Below are 20,436 nucleotides of genomic sequence, written 5' to 3' on the forward strand. Positions count from 1 at the left end.
GACTATACCCTCTAGGTTTGTGTAAGTTCAGGATATGATGTTCACACAATGTAAAAATTGCCTAATATGTCATTTCTCAAAACATATCCCTGTTGTTAAGCAATGCGTGACTGTATATAACTTTTCTGTTATTGCATGCTTGCGTTACATAAAAATATCTGTTGACCTGCTCCTGAAAAGTCATGTATAGTTTATTATCGTGAGAAATTGCAAACGAAAAAATACATGTCATTCAGAGAGAAGTCAATGGCATAGAGTAAAATCAAAAGCAAACTTGGGCATCAAGCGAAATAGAGCGCACATAGGGAGCATCTCCAGTTTTAAAATAACAGTGTAAAACATCTGAGGAAGCATAAGTGCTAGGCATCACATTTAAGAATTTAAAACCAATAAATGTTTAGTGTTCTAATTGTTAGAGGGATTAATCTTTAAGGAAAAATATTACAATGGCTTCCCTACAACTGCTCAAAAGAATTTCCAAATCAAACTCATATTCTAATCTGAGCTCCTTCATTTTTTAAATTGTGTCTTCTTTGAACATCCACAGCAGTTTTTTCAGCCCAATCTAAATTACTGAGCATATCCTGTGACTAGAATTCATCCCAACATTTTCCAAGCCAACTCTGAGATGTCAAAGGAGAGATGGGTTAATTAAATACCATAGTCAACTATTAAGGGTTTCCACAGAACTATAGAAGAAACCTCACTTAATTTTAAGACAAATCAGGAAGTCTTTGACAATAAATAATGGCCCACAATGACCTGTAATATTGCCACGTTATATCACATTGTAAAAAGCTGGACATTCCAAAGGGCCTATCAATTTAATGCCACATAGCACTGGTATATTATTGAATAAATGTAAACTGTAATGTCAAAGAGCTCAATCCTTATTTTGTGAACAAAGGTAACATTTCTAAGTTCTTATCAGTTTAGTAATTCAAGAGAATGTGTGAAAATCCATCGTATGAAGATTAAGAATCATTTTTAGCTTCACAAATATTTTTATGACAGCACACATAAATATTAAATGTAGGCTCATCAGAAAGTAGGCCATTAGGTGCATGGAGTATAAAGCTTTAGGGATAATCACATGAAAGATTTACAAATGAGAACAAAGCCAAAATAAAAGTTACAATGTATTCTCTGCCACGATCTATTAATTTCTCAACAAATATAACCAGTTTTTAAAAGACATAAACTTACCATAAAACAAACTGCTAACCTTAATCATTTGAAAAATGAATCACAAGATTATTCTTAAATTTACGTGGAACTTTGAAATACAGATATGAAGAAAATTATATTGAAATATATTTTAGTAAAATGGACAGAGGAATAGAATATATTTCTGTGTTAGATTAGCATTTGCAATAAGGTTGTTATTCTTTATTACTAGAACTCCCTTGGGTTAAAAGAACCATTCAGCAATAACAATAAACACAAAAATTTTGCAAATCTTATTTCACATCTTGTTTATAATTTAAAAGAATTAGCATCATAGGTATTTGAGTTGGGGTTTTATTTTGGTAATTTTATCACTGTAATAGACCAAACATTTAAAACCATTATTTTAATGCCTTAAATTTTTTAATAGAATATTTTGGAACAAGTAATATTTTTATATGTAACATTGTTTCCAAAATAATTCCAAGTAACTATTTCATCAAATCCAAAATGTAAGTGTAAACATGTTATAAAAATATCACAAAAGTCAACAAAGCATATTTACAGTGCAAGTCAGTTCTTATTCCAGCCTTGTGTGTAAACCATTGGGTGCTTTTAGATTCTCAAGTATAGGTGCAGAACTCGTCTGATTTCTGCAACTTTTGTCTTATTAAATCTGAACAAAATCTTTCCGATATTCAGCTCTGTGATCACACAGGTAGCTGAGCATGTTATTGTTGAAGAAAATGTGTTATGGGTCCTCAGATGATGGACTACACTGAGGCCAGATGTCAGAGGTGCTGAAATTGATAATCCATCAGTAATTTTCTATCTGTCGCAATAGCTCTGACCCACTGAACTAAATAAATGTTTAATCACTGACTGGTCAACTTATCAAATGCTGCCCTGGGCTAAGGCAAAAGACTTGTCAAGCATAGCGCAGATAAAGACAAGAACCACAGCCAAAGGCAAGAAAATACCTGCATCCATCATCTCTACCCCTTTCCATCTGACTTTGGGAACACAGACTTAATTGGAAATCACATTAGAAAAGCAATGTTTAGATGAAAGAATTACAGGTAAATACTTCCTTAAAGTTCTACATTTCTTGTATTTTTTTCTAAGTGTCCAAGCTTAATGGCAAGTAACACCCTGGAGGACAGTAATGGAGAAGGAGCCAAGGAAGGGCTACATCACACAGTTCTCAAGCCACGGGACAATGGTGGCTTGCAAATAAGGCTGCTCGGCCCCTAAGATAAAGTTCTCTTCTGAAACGAGAAATACCCTTCAGTCATCAAGTAAACTAAGGGATTCACAATTGCTGAATATGAACGGTTACATGACAAGCCCATGCCATACAAACATTAATCACAGTTAATGAGATAAAAGCTTTAGCAATGTGTGACATTGGGTAAGTGATAGATCAGCCATGCTTTCATTGAATGTGCCAACAGCTATGTGATTATAAAGGCCAACTGCCATCGCCGTCCAGGAATGGAGCGAACTGAGGAGATTAGACGCACTACGCTGACCACAAACAGTAGTGATTTCTCCAAAAGGATTCATGGAGGTGCACAAAGAGTATTTCAGGTATTAAGTTCTCTATGTCTTACTTGGCTACTGCCACGCACTGGCAGCCCTGACAGAAAACTCTTGAACTTGTTTATTCACACTTGTTTAATCCTGATTCTACACACCGACTTGCAGCCTTGTGGGGTTAAGAAGATGGATGAGAGGAGTCAGGGCCACGAAGGGGTCAGGGCCATGATGTCGCTAGATCTCATTAACTACATCACTCAAGACACCAGCCACTCCAAAGGTCACTCCAACTGAAGACACTGGCATAGGTAAAGAAAGACTAGTTGGAGAAGATAAACAATTTTTTTCTTGGACTGATGTCACAAACAAATACAAAAGTGTTCTAAATTTGCTTTCTAGCTTCAAATGCATCTATGTATTGAAATAAACAGTATCTTTAAATGCAGAACAAACTACCTTTAAACCCCCAAACAAAACAACAGATGAACATTTTTAAAGGGATCATAAAAGTCTGGTTAGTTCATGGAGTAATGACGACTCTGTTTATTTTTACCGTGTAAAATTTGAGGCTTATTGTATTTGTTACTTGGTTTATAAAGTAGAGAAAGGGCTAATATTCACAAAGATATCACAACAGTTAGAAAGCTAAAAAACAATTTTTTGTGGCAGAAAAATATTTTAACTTATTTTACAGAGATGTTACAAAATATCTAGCGCTATGCCAATTATATGAAAACTTTGAAGATGACACAATGCTCATATATGGAATAACTTATTAAACAAGTTTGCAATTTAGATGACTCCTATTTTCTGAGTACATGTGCAAGCTATTATTTAAGCTTTCTAAATATTCTTTGAAAAATAGAAAAACTAGTTCTGCAATTTCTCTAAATTACTTTACTTACATGTGTAATTTTTTATATTTTATTTTATTAAAGTACTAAAACTAAATTCATTCCACAGATTGTCTATTCAAGTCATACAGTTGACAGAAATGAAATTAAAACACAATGGAAGAAGTGATGTTTATTACTGTTGGTAATTTTTAAAAACTTTTCTGTAGTTTCCAACATATCTAAGATGGAAAGATATTACATATAACCAGCAAAATAATATAATAACACAAAATAAATAACATTTTAAAAAATAAATAAAAGTGCCACAGGAAAAAGATCTTTACAATAGTTCAGATAATATGGGTTCAAAGAGAGGACAAATGTGTTGTTGGTCTAATATATGACTGCTACTTGTAAAATTATGCTATTTGGGTGAAAATATTTTGGTAAATAGATAAAATACATTTTACCCAACAAAACATTTTATATACAAGGTGTAAGTCAAATATATGAGTAAAAAAATAACTTCCTTGCTTTTTTAAAAAATTATTTTCTCTTTTAAAGAAACAAAATAATTCAGTTGATATATTAGGAATCTATACTTGTACACTTTAAACCTAAAGGGACCAGAAGTACTGGTACAAGGTGTGCACAGTCTTTCAAAAAACCATTTGCCTTAGACCTGAATGGCTGATTGGAAAAGAAAAATGACCTAATTACATGGTCACAAGGTGAACGAGAACTGTGTAGACATGGATACATGAACAGCTAATTTCTCAAGACATGTAAGATTAAGGAAATGCCTCATTTTACCAGCTATATTATCAATTACTTGTTGTCAACTATAGGACACATAAAGAAATGCTATAAAAATAAAATAAAATATTTTCTGGAATAAGAAAAATGTCTTTTCATGGCTTAGGGAAAAGGTTAGTTTAAAAGTGCTACTAAATTTATTTGATATCCAAGCCTGGTGTCAATTTTGAAAACAAACTATATATGATACGTTAGAAATATCTTTTTTCTAATGAACTTAGTTGGAATAATAATCACACACTAATCTATAGGAGCTTGCTTAGATTTCCCCTTTTCCAGAGGGCAAATGCTTAGTCTAGTCTCACCTCAAATTTAAGAAAACAGACCCAGAGAAGGTAAAAGGTTTGCCCCAAATCACAGGAGTAGTTAATAGTAGAAAATGGTCAGAACATGGTCTCTTAAATTCCCAGAATTATCTTTTCTGTACATTGCTGCCTGATGAAAGAGGCTACTTCGTTTGTCATCTCATGCCTGCCTCTCATCAGCTGGGACTTCAATTAAGTCATTTCACTCCTCCAGGACTCAGTTTCTATATCTAAACAACAAAGGGAGTGAGGATCTCTAAAGTTCCTCCAACCTGCCAGCTTCTACACGTATAGCTCTATCATGACCTGATTCATCCAAAGGTTGCCTTATTATTTTCTGATTTGATCCTATATTCATTTCTTATGAGAAAGCTTCCATTAATGCCCCTATAATTAACATCAAACCCAAATGGAACGAATGGAGATTTTCTTATGCATAGGGTGAAGACCCTTAAATAAGAATGAATCATGATAATATTTCCCAGAAGACAACCATGCAGTCCTCAAGTATGATTAACTAAACCACTCCTTGTCTCTCTTTCTCCACAGAAATAGAACAGTTCATTTGCATGTCATCTGATACAAAAAGAGATTCTAGCATCTAATGGGTTATTGCCATTGGGTACTTCATTAGTAAAGCTTTTCCTTATAATGTGTCAGGAAAGGAAAAGACAAAGCAAATTGAGATTCTTACATCTCTATTAATGACATACACATTTGAAGATTAGACTCCATCAGCTTATCCATCAATCCCCAAGAACCAAATAAGTACTTAGGAAGGATTTCACAAGTTGACCCCTTTAGAGGTAGTCCTTCTTAACAACAGGCTTTTGAGAGAAGCTGCTTTTAATAGAAAATCCTGTATGAATATTAAACACGGCATTTTCCTCCTTCTTTTAAGAATATTCAACGCAGACTCAGGAAGAAAATAAAAATAAATCAGTCTTTCTATCAAGCTGCTCTTGAATCTGGACATGTGGGTCCTGGGGAATTATATGTTACAAATGAGGGGTTGGCCTACAAAATGCAATTGATTTAATTGCTTACGATCTCAGTGGATTTTGAAATAAGATGTGTAAGATGTACGCACAAATGGGATTTTTTCAAGGACTTTTCAAAACAGTCATAATGCTAAATTTAAGAAAATTATTTCTACTTTATTGAATTCCTTGTGTATAGGAAAATGCTGAGAATTATTTCGCAACTGAAAGTACATCAGAGCTGTCTTGTTACCTTGTTTCATTATCCTGGAGATTCAGTTTTCCTTTGAGGAAAAACGTAAGGCAAAGCTATATCAAAACATATTTTATGCAACTTTTTAGGTTTCTTTATGATTTAGGTTTATTAGGTTATGTTGTTTTTGTTGGCCCACAGTTCCTTAAGATCCCAGGAAAGAGCATACATAGCATAATCACACCGAGGCAAAAGCTGAAATTTTTATCCACTGATCCTTTTCTTTCTTAAGGTTAAATAGAAGAAATGTATTCTCTCTTTGGGAGAATAGTGCTTGATGTGCCAGGTAGGAACGATAGGATCTACTGATGTCTTTAATGCTCCTGGATCAGTAATTCCTATTCCTTTAGCTTTTCCTTCTTGTGACATAGTCTTAAATCCTTGATCTTTCTCGGCAGGGCGCGTGGGCTCATGCCTGTAATCCCAGCACTTTGGGAGGCCGAGGCGGGCGGATCAGCCGACATCAGGAGTTCGAACCCAGCCTGGCTAACCTGGCGAAACCCCGTCTCCACTAAAAACACAAAAATTAGCCAGGCGTGGTGGCGGGCGCCTATAAACCCAGCTACTCATGAGGCTGAGGCAGGTGAATCGCTTGAACCCGCGAGGTGGAGGTTGCAGTGAGCCGATATCGCGCCACCTCACTCCAGCCTGGTCGTCAAGGCGAGACTCCGGACCCCGCGTCCCCCTCTCCACCCCCCAAAATATCCTTGATCTTTCTTTTTTTTTTTTTTTTTTTTTGAGACCAGTCTCGCTCTGTCATCCAGGCTGGAATGCGATGGTGGCGCGATCTCGGCTCATTGCAACCTCCACCTCCTGGGCTCTTCCCGACTAGCTGGGACTACAGGTGCACACCACTACAGCCGGCTAATTATTGTATTTTTTTGTAGAGATGGGGTATGACCATGCTGCCCAGGCTGGTCTTGAACGCCTGGGCTCAAGCGACCCACCCACCTCGGCCTCCCAAAGTGCTGAGATTACAGGCGTGAGCCCCCGCGCCCAGCCAGTCTTTCTCCGTTAGTGACATTTCAGTTGTAACGGTGAATTTAAACAGATACTTAGAAATATTCACAATAATCCATGCATAATTTTAGCAGCAAAGAGTCAAGATGAATTGCATCTCTTTATTAACCTAGTTTAAAGTAGGAACTTCTTGCCAGCTACATAATGCACTCTACTCATTAAGTCATGTTTTGGGCATTCTTGCCAAACTCCCATGAACAAACATTCCTCTCTTTTCTTTCCCTTCCCCTAAAAAAGAAAATGAAATAAAATCTATCCTTAAACTAAAAAATCATGATGGAACAAAAATCAAAGATATGAAGATAAATTCATGAAACTGTACATAGAATGTATCACAAGTTAAATTTATAAATTTAAAACAGTAAATACATGAATTCGAATAAGATTTTTAACAGATCGTGGACACTTAAAAATATGAATTCATCAATATTTAAGAAAAACAAACATTCAAAAGCTTTCCAAAGAACTATTCAGTTCCAAATTCATTTTTATGTATATTATTGTCTACTTAAGATAGCTTGACGACTAATTTTTAATATTTTATTTTGTAATAAGTATAGATTCACAGGAACTAAGAGAGATACTACTAGTGTCTCTAGTAGTAGACATACTTCCTGCGTATACTTATTTTGAAAAAGATGTCAGATTATTAGTTTTATTTAATGTTGAATTTTGATACATCTTCATAAATTCTAGATATGCTTTTTTCAGATATGTGGTTTGCAAGTATGTTCTCCCTGTATGTAGCTTGCCTTTTTTTTTCCATAAACAAGATCTTTAAGAGAATTAAAGTTTTAATTTTAATAAAGTCAAATTTATTAATTTTATCTTTTGGTTAATGCTTTACTCTTCACCAAATTCTAGACACAAAGGATTTTCTCCTTTGTTATTTTTTAAACATTTTGTAGTTTTAAGTCAGGCGCAATGGTTCACACCTGTAGTCCCAGCACTTTGGGAGACCAAGGCAGTTGGATAACTTGAGCTCAAAAGTTTGAGAACAGTCTGGGCAAGAGAGCGAAACCCCGTCTCTATGAAAAGTACAAAAATTGGCTGGGCTGGTGACGCATGCCTGTAGCACAAGCTACTGGGAAAGCTGAGGCAGATCACTTGAGTCTGGGAAGTCAAGGCTGCAGTGTGCTGTGATCACACCACTGCACTCCAGCCTGAGTAACAGAGTGAGACCTTGTCTCTCTCTCTCTATATATATATATATGTGTATATATATATGTATATATATATACTTATATTTACATTCACATATTTTTATATATATATAGTCATGCCTTACATTTAACTGCATGATCCATTTTACATTAATTTTTGCATAATTTGTAAGGTTTAAGTCAAGGTTCTGTTTATTTATATTTTTGCCTATGGATATTTAATTCCACCAGCATCATTGGTTGAAAAGGCTATGCTTCCTCCTTTGACTCATTTTTAAATACAAAAAAATAAAAAGAGTAATCTGAAAGTCAAATAGACCAATGTCAATGATACTATGTATTGAACTTAGAAACTATCGAAGTCAGCAAATGTCTACAAATACATATAGCAATGAAATAATGCATATAAATGTTAACGACTCAAAAAACTCCAGAAAGTATCCTAAAGTAGTAAGATATCATCGCTATTATCATATTTCTTTTTCTATAAAACTTAGTCAAGTTATCTTTGGATATTCAATGATAGATGACTTGTCTTATAAATAGGATTCTTAATCTCCAAGCTGCTTTGGCCTGCAAACATGTCAATAAGAACTGAAAGTGATGGATTTTCTTGATACTAATATTTGACAACTAGGAACTGTACAGAGAAAATCAAATTACTTGAATAAACTAATGAGCTCTCAAATGTCAATATGTAACTAAATAAAAAAATAGAAAAGATTATTCTTTCTGTTGTTTCTTTCTGTCATATCCCAGGAATCACAGAATTGTTGCACCAAAATGCTACTCTTGGACTTCACCTATTCCAGGGGTCATCATGGTATTTATACAATTGAATAACTGTTTCTGGGTAAAATACCTAAAAAAATGCTAGTGACTCTTTTAAGTGTCAAATGATTTTGTCTGCTTGTTCAAGTAAATCAGTGAGGATGCTTAGCATAGTAATTAAGAAAGCAGGCTTGAGACATAGGCTGCCAGCGTTTGAATCCCAACTCTTTTCTGTGTACCTCAAATACAATAGAGAGAAAGTAATAGTACTCAAATTTTAGATTTGTTTTGAGAACCGAATCAGCCATAAGTGTGAAACACAGAAATAAGCCTGGCTCTTAGCAAGCACGAGAAATTATTATTAATTATTTTCTCCCTAGCAAAATCATTTCACCTGTTTCACATTCTCTTGCAGAGTCAGCCTCCTCCTCCTCCGTCACTCTCACACTTACCACATTCTAGACCATCCTATTGAAGGTTCTTTGATGGCAAGAGCCATGCCTTGGTTTTTGTTGTGGTGGTGGTTTATTTGTTCTGTTAATATTTTCATGTTTTAATTGTGGCAAAAAATGCATAACATAAAATATACCATCTTAGCCATTTTTAAGTGTACAGTTCAGTAGTGTTAAGTATATTCACATTGTTGTGTAACAGATCTCTAGAACTTTTTCATCTTGCCAACTGAAACTCTATACCCATTGAACAAAGCTTGTTCTAAGTATCTGTATCCTAACACCTACGTGAGTACCGACCAGTACAAGGTACTGTACAGAACTCTAGCAAACTAAATTTAAATCTTCCCTTGAACTACAGATGCATTTTTTTAATTTCTATCAACCTTTTTTTTAACATTTTATCTCCTCTTTTCCTATTCTGAACTTAATTAATCAACTTAACCCTCATCCTACTATTCCTGAACATATAGTAGATCTCCTCCCTCCACACTCTTAGGCTCCCATCTACCCCACACTGTGTTTATCATGTCTCCTTTTATACCTCACTTCCAAATAACAAGCCCACATCAAAGAGGGCTCCCTTGGGTTCTAGGATAACATGAAAGCTCATCAATTCGTTTAGTCATTACTAATTTCTACCTCGCTATTTAAATTATCTCCCTCTACTACCCTACATCCACTCCCCAATTAAGCTAATGTATTATTTGTGCTCGAAGTCTGGCCAAGCACAACCTCAGGGTTTTGCTTTTATACTTCTTTCCAGTTTTCTAAGTCCATCTGTCATTCAGATTCACCTAGAAGCAACTTATGGCCCCTTCTCACTCCTGCAGTATGCCCTGTCTGAAGGCCCCTACCCTACATCACTAGGGTGGAATGTTCACTGCCACCTGAGGCGACTCAGACTCCTCATATACAGCCCAGCACCACCGACGTGCTCTTAAACCCGTTTTACTCTTTTTTTTTTTTTTTTTTTTTTTTTTTTGAGACGGAGTCTTGCTCTGTCAGCCAGGCTGGAGTGCAGTGGCGTGATCTCTGCTCACTGCAGGCTCCGCCTCCCGGGTTCATGCCATTCTCCTGCCTCAGCCTCCCAAGTAGCTGGGACTACAGGCGCCCGCCACCACGCCCGGATAATTTTTTATATTTTTTAGTAGAGACGGGGTTTCACCGTGTTAGCCAGGATGGTCTCGATCTCCTGACCTCGTGATCCATCCGCCTTGGCCTCCCAAAGTGCTGGGATTACAGGCGTGAGCCACCGCGCCCAGCCAAGGATGTTTAAAAATTGATTTAAGAGAAAGTATTCTCTGAAACTGATGGCTCATACTTGTAATCCCAGCACTTTGTGAGGCCAAGGTGGGGGGACGGTCACATAAGGCCAGGAGTTCCAGACCAGCCTAGGCAACACAGTGAGTGGGATCACATCTCTAATATCACATCATATATACATATATATATGCATATGTGTATATATGCATATATATAAACATGGATACACACATATATGTATAATATACTCATTCAATATGAATAAGCAAGCAAGAAGGAAAATGAGGCAGGTGAATTTATATAAAATGATTTATATTAAATATACCTCATGTTAAGGAAAAAAATATATGTATGTTTATACGCACACACAGGTATATATGTATAATGTACTTGTCCAATGTGAATAAACAAAGAAAGCAAGAAGAAAGAAAATGAGGCAGGCAGATTTATATAAAATGGTTTATATCAAATACACCTCATGTTATGGAAAAAATAGTTACATTTCATTTCCATGTATAGATACTGTAACGTTTATTCCAAAATCTTGGTTCAGACTTAAATGTTAGATAATCACACACAAAAAAATGTGATGACTGCCTTTATACTTGCGTAACTAGGAAATGGCCTGACTCTCAGAAAGAGGCACCTTTGTCCTTTGGTATCCAGAGGAGACTGGTCTCAAGACCCCTGAAGATACCAAAACCATTGAATGCTCAAGTCCATTTTATAAAATGGCATAGTATTTGCATATAGCCACATATCTTCCTGTATATATTAAATCATCTCTGGATTACTTATAATACCTAATACTATGTAAATGATATGCAAACAGATGCTATACCACATGATTTGTAATATTTCTTGTTGGTATATTTTTGTTAGTTTTTAAAAATTATTTTTAATTCGCAGTTGGTTAACTCCTCAGATGAGGAACCGACAAATGTGTAGGGCTGCCAATATCGGTGAGAAAGAAGAGCCTTTTCTCTACTCGGGTGTTAATTTAAGCTGCTTCCAGGCCCTGTCTGTCATTGCATCCAAACACCTGCCTCTCTTACAACCCTTGCTTGAAGTCTCTCCAAAGGCCAGAGCTGTGGTCAGAATGTTTATATCCCCCCAAAATTCATATGTTGAAATCTTATTCCTCAAGGTGATGTTATTGAAGGTGGTGCCTTTGGACTATGATTAGGTCATGAGACAGAGCTCTTCTAAATGGGATTAGTGCCTTTTCACCTTGTGAGGACACCATCTATGAACCAGGAGGTGGGGCCTCACAAAACCCAACCATGCTGGCTCTCTGAGCTCAGGCTTATAGGCTCCAGAACTATGAGAAATAAATTTATTGTCCTAAAAAGCTACCCAATGTATGGTATTTTCTTGTAGTGGCTTGAACAGACTAAGACATCCAGAGATATTAAACTACTTATGTCTTAGCAGACAAAGGAGGACTATGCTAGAAAACTTCAAATAGTTTACAGAAACATCCCAACCTGGGGCTCAGTAATGCTTTCATAGAGTATTTTTTGGGAGACAGTGACAAAAAGTGGATGAATATCTAATTGACAAAAATGTATAAGTATTTTTAATTCAGAAATGGGTGGTTGAGAATTGCTTTTGAAAATCTCCTAAGAGGAAAAATCAATTCTAATGGTATATAGTAGGGAGAATATCTTAATACTATCGAACCTCATCCCTTAGCAGCTAAATCATAGACTGTTAGAAACATCTATAAAGCAAAAACTTACAGAGTTAAACAAAACATCACCTATTGTTTTTACTTCTATACTTCTGTAAAGGCCTTATCATATATACTGACTCATGCTTAAAAGAAGTGTAACCTTCCTTAAGTAATTATAGAAACCTTGTTGGGGGTGTTTCAGAATTAAAAGATGTATATTATAATTATCAGAAACAAATTCGATCTAAAGAAGGGAAATTGGAAATCTGTATTCCACCGAAACACAAATCCTGGGAGAAAAGCATATGAGTTACTGCACGAAATTATATTTCCTAAGCATAATGTCAACCTACACACATTTTCAGTAAAATCAACTTGCATCTACACACCAGTTGAAATTTAATAAATTAAAAATTTATAGTAAGAGGCCGGGCGCAGTGGCTCACACCTGTAATCCCAGCACTTTGGGAGGCCAATGCGAGAGGATTGCTTGAGGCCAAGAGTTCAAGACCAGCCTGGGCAATATGGCAAAATCCCATCTCTACTAAAAATACAAAAATTAGCCAGGTTTGGTGGCACCTGCCTGTAGTCTCAGCTACTTGGGAGGCCGTGGTGGGAGAATCACTTGAACCTGGGAGGCAGAGGCTGCAGTGAACTGAGATTGCACCACTGCACTCCAGTCTGGGTGACTGAGCGAGACTCTATCTCAAAAAAAAAAAAAAAAAAAATTATAGTAAGAAATAAATTTAAAATCCTAAATTATCTTTCTTAACTTTATATAAAAAGGGTTTCTGGGATCGAAAACCAGAGCGGACCTCAACATATTTTGTCTCCTTAACTCTTCGTATCACTATGAATGTGTTTCCTTGTCATTTTATGGATAGGATCTACATGACTGCAGACCTCAGGATCATACTCAGAATTATACTGTTTATGGGAATAAACTTTTGAAAAGTAGAGGACACAATGACTTCACTTCATTTATGTGCTTTCCCAGGAGTCAGAGTTAATTCAGGCTAATTGTCAGTGAATGGCAACTTGAGATTTGTTGAGAGAGAGTTTTAATACAGTTAATTCAATCAACAGAAATAAACCTCGTATCAAAATACAGCATTAGACATACTTAAATATATCACAAATTCAAACATGTTCCCCAGGTGTAGCAATTTCACATCTTCATTTGTGAAGATCAAAGGAGAGACTACATTTGAAAGTATTTGATGGAGTATGGCAAAATTAAAAGGCACACTCACAAAACAGCCAAAATAATACATTCGCATTACCCCGTGAAGTACCTTGAGCTAGGGAGCGTTTTTCAGTTGTGTAAGTACCCTCCCCCCCACCACCCACCATCACCACCAAAAATATCTGAAATCTCACCTGACATTTATAGAAATGCAAATGGAGAAAATTACAAAAAACAAAAGTTGCTCCTACATTCTTTTTGATCCTCACCTGTAAATATTAGTTCCAGCCCAACTCATCGCCACGAAGTTTGCATTTAAGTTGATATATTTGTTTGTATGCTTCTTTGTTTTAAGAAAGATACAGAATAATAATAGTTCTTTGTTTTCCCACTCTTAGACTTACTTAACTGACTTCTAGTATAATCGCTCATTAATTTCTTAGTCTGAACCTGACAAGTAAAAGAAAAAACCTCAGTGTATTTGGAAGAGAAAGTAACCCGAGAACAAGAAAGTACTGCCAGTTATTCTCAGGAAAGGTAATGTCAGCTTCTGAGAAGACAAATTGCCAGCTTTCAGAACAAATACAAACAGAACAGAAAATGAAGTGAAGACTCAAACAGTAAGATTATCCAACTTAATTGGGACCAAAGTGGAAACAGTCTAGTAGAAGTTACACAAGGATTTATTAGGAACTTTGTGGCCATCCGTTGTTTCCATATGGTTAATTGTTCTATATTTTTAAATAGTTGAATCTTACCTGAAATTATGGACTCACAACACAGAAAATCTAACATAACAGCCATACAACAATATTGATTAAACAGTAGAAATGTTTTATGACTGTGTTTCATACTGAGAGGGGAGTTGGATACAGTTACTTCAATGCACCAGTAAATATCATTTAATCTATACTTAATAATAATTACATATAAATTCCTCAAAAAGTTAAACAGTTACCATATGACTCGACAATTCTACTCTTAGGCATAAACTTAAGAGAATACCCAAATGAAACCGTATGTGCACACAAAAATGTGTACAAAAATTTCCATGGCAACATTGTTCATAGCAGATAAAAAGTGGGAGTAATGCAAATGTCTATCATACGATGAATGGATAAACAAATAGTGGTATGTTGATGCCATGAAATATTATTGAGCAATAATAAAGAATAAAGTACTGATACATGCTAAACAAACAAGATCCTTGAAAACATTAATGCTAAGGAAAAGATGCTATTTTAGTCACACAAGACAATATACTGTATGATTCCAACATATGAAATGTCCAGAATAGGCAAATATATAGCTATAGAAAGTAGATTAGCATTTACTTAGGGCTGGGGTGAGAGGGTGCAGGAATGGGAACTGAGTTCTAATGGGTATAGAGTTTATTTTAGGATTGATGAAAATGTTCTAACTTTGATTATAGTGTTCATTGCATAACTCTGTGAATACACCAAAAACATTGCTTGCATATATTAAATGAGTAAAGGATATGGTATGTTAAATATATCTCAATTAAGCAGTTTTTTAAAAAGCTCTCTATGAATTGGCCTTTTTGCAATTTAATTTATCTTGTGTCTTTATGATGTGTAAAGGTATTTTGCCTAGATAAGATTCATTTACAGCCAAAATAAAATAAAAAACAAAAATTTACATATTTATTAACTTGAGGAGATTAAGGAAGGTATTTACCTTGTCTTCATTTTCAGTGCCACCTGTGCCCTCTCATACTAAAGTCAGTCTACTTCTGTAACCTCTCTTCTTTGTACAGATAAACCATCAATTTAAATTTTGGTTTAAAGCAAACAGGAGCATTATGTTTGGACAGGGCTCCACAGCTTTGCTGTTCTCACAATCTGTGACCTATAAATAATGCAAGACCTTTTCCTTCTCTAAATGACTTTCATACAGCATGAGTCTTGATACAAAAGACAAAAAATAAAAGAAAAAGAAAAAAAAATCATCCTGAAGTCATGGAATTCAATCTATTTCCAGTTCCACATTTGAATTATGAATCATATCTGTTCTCTCGTAACTGCATCAAAAGCCAACTTTTGAACATGTAGTCATTTTATTTATCAAAGCAAAGGTAAATCACAGCTAATCTGAAAAGTTTCTTGTGTTTTGTTTTAGCAGCAAGAAAAAAGAAAAAAAAAAAAGATTGGTTTCTATGTGACCCCTGACCTTTGAACCACAACCTCCTTGCCACTAAAGCATTCAGCACCTCATTTAATCTCTACTCTCTGCACTGGCACAGTGCTGAGAAAAGGAAATGGAAAAAATAATCTGGGGACTTCATCAATTTTTCATGAATTTTCATTTAGGCCAGAACCCCCTCTTACCCTGGTCGATAGATCAAGTTGCTGTCGTATATTTGCCACCTGGGGCTACAGCTGCCATCTCTAGAGGCTGCCACTGACTCAGGCTGCATCACAGGCAGCTACAATCTCTGTGAAGACCCCCTGTGCTCCTTCTGCTCCATCAACAGGGAGCACCAGTGTTCAGAACTGAAACTTTATCTGCACCAGCTACACCATGGCTCTCTTGGTGGTCCCACTGGAAAACTACGTATTAGCTTTTACGTAGGCCTCTTGCTTATTAACTCTGCAACTGTTTTCTAACTATTTAAAAACATTTTTTGCCTAGAGATTATTTTTGAGGTCAAGTGACTCAAAAAACATTTTCTGGATAGCTAATTTTTTTGCAAACTAAGAAAAAAATAAAAGCAAATTTAAGGTGATTCATTGCAATGATTGGTCCTCAATTTTTTTCCCCCTGTTGTATTGTTCCAGAACATAAAGCTGAAGCATGTATTAAAGGAAAACAAACAAATATCAAAATGAATGCAGTATAGTAAAGAACTGGCTCACTTCCAAAAAACCAGTCAAGACAGATGGTTATCAATAAAATTCCACATTTCGTATCATAGTACAATCCAAACATTTTTGAAATTAAAAATGACAACTAATGTGAAGCAAAAATAGTAAAAAAAATCCTTATTTTTTATCAATAATCATTTTATAATAAAAGTTGTGACATGTTTATGTCCCACATATCAATACACTCTTGACTACTTAGCTACATGTAGGTCAGTGGTTCTCAACTGACTTTCTCTCCTGGGGAGTATTTCCAATGTCTGGAGACATAGTGTTTGTCTCAACAAGGCTAGGGAGGATCCCATGGGCACCTTGTGAACCGCCAGAGGTATGTCTAAACATCTTACAATGCCCAGCACAACCCACCCACCCACCCCCAACCCCCCCACACACACACTAAATAATTTTCTGATCCCAAGTGTCAGTAACGCAGAGGTTGAGGTACCCTGCTCTAATTCTCCATGCTCCATTCAGAGCTGCATTCTAGGGAAGAACCGGCAGCATGTGCTACTTCCATCCCACCACTACTCACTCTTCAGCTGTTGTACTCTGTCCCCATCACTGGAGCCCACAGGTACTGTTTATTTGACCATCATTTGGGATTTGCGTCGTGTCAACCACTTTTAGTACTCTTGTGGTTTGTTTGTTTGTTTGAGATACAGTCTCACTCTGTCGCCCAGTCTGGAGTGCAGTGGCACAATCCCAGCTCACTGACACCTCTGCCTCCCAGGTTCAAGTGATTCTCCTGCCTCAGCCTCCTGAGTAGCTGGGATTACAGGTGCCAGCCACCACACCTGGCTAAGTTTTATATTTTTAGTAGAGTCGGGGTTTCACCATGTTGCCCAGGCTGGTCTCAAACTCCTGGCCTCAAGTGATCCACCCACCCGGGCCTCCCAAAGTGCTGGGATTACAGGTGTGAACCATCGCACCCGGCCCCACTTTTAGTATTTTTTAAAGTATTCCTTGATTATTCCTGCCACTTCACTGCCCATATTCTATCACTCTGATGCCTCTCCTGAGCCTGATCCTTTTGCATGAGCATTTCTTGCCTTGACCACCACTAAATATTACTGTTCTAAGCAATGGAATTGGACTCAGCCCTTATTAAATGCTCCCTGAACACAGCCTGCCTGGAAATCACATCTACTTCTATATACTTCCGTGGCTTCAACACCTATCTCGGAAAGACCTCTCCCCTCAACTCCAGAAGCTGTTTCTTTAATGCAACTTGAGATATGTTAAGCTTACTATTTCATTGGTATGTCAAACAATACAGCTAAAGTTTACCATACTGTTCTGTTCCCTAGAGTTATTCCTCCTGTACCTACCCTTCACCTCTGTGGATGGTAGCACTATATACCCAGTTACTTAGCCAAAAAACAAAACAAAACAAATCTAGTAATCATCCTCTACTTCTCCAAATTGATAATGCCACATAGTTTATAATTCCTAAATATGTTTCAAGCTGTTTCCTCCTTTCAATCCCCACTACTATGTTCAGTTCAGAATCTAGCATCAACTCTTTTCTGAATTATTTGACAGCTACTTAACGCCTCTCTGACTTCAATCATCATACCTTTAGTGCAATCTTCAATTCTCTTTCAAAGATTCTCTTTCCTCATAACAAAGTAGCTTAGATTTTGATTCGGCACATGCTTACCTTTCCAATTTACTCTGCTCTCAACCTCATATCCAGACACCTGGCAGTTCTCCGAATACACAGTGTTCATTTAAGCTTCCATTCTTTCTACCAGGATGGTCTTTCACTTCAATTTCCACCTGGGACATTCTTACATGACCTTAAATCACAGCTAAAATAATGTTTCCTCTTAGAATAATTTCTTAAACTTACCTATCTAGGAAGAATTAAATATCTTCCCTCCAGATTTACATAGTATTTTTTACCTGTCTTTATAATAGGCTTTATTGTTTGTCTATTTAATTTATTATAGTAACTCTTTATTTACATGTTTGTCATCCCAACTAGAATGTGAGCTCTTTGAGACTACATTGGAATGTGTCTTCATTGCTATTCCTTAACACCTCTTTCAGTGGATATCCGCCTTCTGTTAATAAACTAAGTGAATGTACCACAGTGAGTATTTACGTTGTTTTCTAAAATATGAAGGCCAATTTAACATAATCTGAAGTTGTTCCTCTACAGCTGTTCCTGTCATTTTATAAAAATACACATTAGTTACCAATAAGTACTGAAAAATCACAATGCTTTGACCCAAATTTCCATATTAATATGTTTTATGAAATACATAAGGAAAGACAGAAGACTGATGAGCTAATGGAAAGAGATGAGCAACATATAAATGAATATTATTTGACCTTGCGATGCCTCAAATGGAATGAACTGCTGACATGGCATTAGAAAAAGGAATTTTATTCACTCCGTAATCCAATTTGCAAGCCTTCTTGTTTTCCTCTCTAGGTCATGAGTAATTCAAGCATTTCTTAAAGCTCACTTATTTCAAAATAAAAAAAATTACTGTCACATTACACACACACAAAAAATCATGGTTTAAAATATTCCCACTAAAACAGTTTGATTCATTATTAATGATGCAATTAGAAAAGAAAGCAATTCTTTTAGATGAAACAATAAAATGACTGGTCAATTTTTATATACTTTAATTTTGAAAAGTAAAATTTTGTTGAGGATTTAAACATGTTATTTGCTGCTGAGTAGATAAAATTTTTTAAATGAAAAATTAAAATTTCTTAATTTTTATATATTTAAAATAGACCAGATTTCATTTAGAGTGTTTCTTCAAATATGACACAATTCCCTAAAAATAAAAACTAGAAGATTCAGGACCTGGTCTAGCATCCCCATTAATTTATTGTCTGAATCTTGGCCACCTAAACTTTTTGGGCATCATTTTCTTTATCTTGAAAATGGGAGAATAATGCCAGTCATATTCACCATAAAAGGGTCTGTTGGGGGAAAAAATCAATAAAATTTGGTATTGAAGTATTTCAATATGTTTGAAAAGTTTCCAAAATTAGATATTTCAAAATAAAAATGGAACAAGTATGGATATTTGCATCTTGAATTTTTGTGTATTTCAAATTGCATTTAATTTAAGGGCTTTTTGAAGTATCATTTTATAAAAATAAAACTATTTGGTGGCCAGTACAAAATCCCATTGTTAGCTAAAGTCCTAATGCTCATATCTCAAGGCACTTCACAAAAAATAAAAAATATGGATCTTAGGATTCTCCTAGTCTTTTCCTATTGGAGTTAAACATTTCCAGCATCCATGAGTTCCAGGTTTCTTAGCAGAAACTGTAAATCAGAAGCAGATGCCTGAGAACGAAAAACTTCATTGGAATAGCTGCATAAGAAACTGTAGGCGAGTGGATCCCCTGAGGTCAGGAGTTCAAGACCAGCCTGGGCAACACGGTGAAACCCCGTCTCTACTAAAAATACAAAAATTAGCTGGGCGCAGTGCCTGTAATCCCAGCTACTTGGGAGGCTGGAGAATCACTTAAGCCCGAGAGGCAGAGGTTGGGGTGAGCAGAGATCGCGCCATTGCACTCCAGCCTGGGTGACAGTGGGAGACTCTGTCTCAAAAAAAAAAAAAGTACAATTTTGTTTACCAAAAGAAAGACATGAGCCCATGAGCTATTATTTAGGAGAAAATATATATAGCTATATACATAAGATTCCAGCATCCTGAAATCTCCCAATTCTCTTATGTTTGAAGATGTACATGACAACAAGGAAGCTGAAGAGTGCAAAAATTTTAAGGCATAATTGTTGGCTTTTTTTCTTTTTTTTTTTTTTTGAGACGGAGTCTGGCTCTGTCGCCCAGGCTGGAGTGCAGTGGCGCGATCTCGGCTCACTGCAAGCTCCGCCTCCCGGGTTCCCGCCATTCTCCTGCCTCAGCCTCCCGGGTAGCTGGGACTACAGGTGCCGCCACCACGCCCGGCTAATTTTTTGTATTTTTAGTAGAGACGGGGTTTCACCATGTTAGCCAGGATGGTCTCGATCTCCTGACCTCGTGATCCGCCCGCCTCGGCCTCCCAAAGGGCTGGGACTACAGCCGTTGAGTCACCGCACCAGGCCTGCTTTCTTATAATAACATATTGGCCATTTTGATTTCATATAAA

At 36.3% G+C, this 20,436-nt stretch overlaps 1 protein-coding gene across 6 annotated transcripts in view; it reads right to left on the reverse strand.

Moving 5' to 3' along the window:
* Window positions 1–20,436, reverse strand: part of ROBO2 (roundabout guidance receptor 2) — a 635,780-nt gene that overhangs the window by 555,175 nt on the left and 60,169 nt on the right. The gene's annotated exons all lie outside the window — the stretch shown is intronic.

The sequence above is a fragment of the Hylobates moloch genome, unplaced genomic scaffold (genome assembly GCF_009828535.3).
Source record: "Hylobates moloch isolate HMO894 unplaced genomic scaffold, HMol_V3 SCAFFOLD_4, whole genome shotgun sequence".
Lineage (NCBI taxonomy): Eukaryota > Metazoa > Chordata > Mammalia > Primates > Hylobatidae > Hylobates > Hylobates moloch.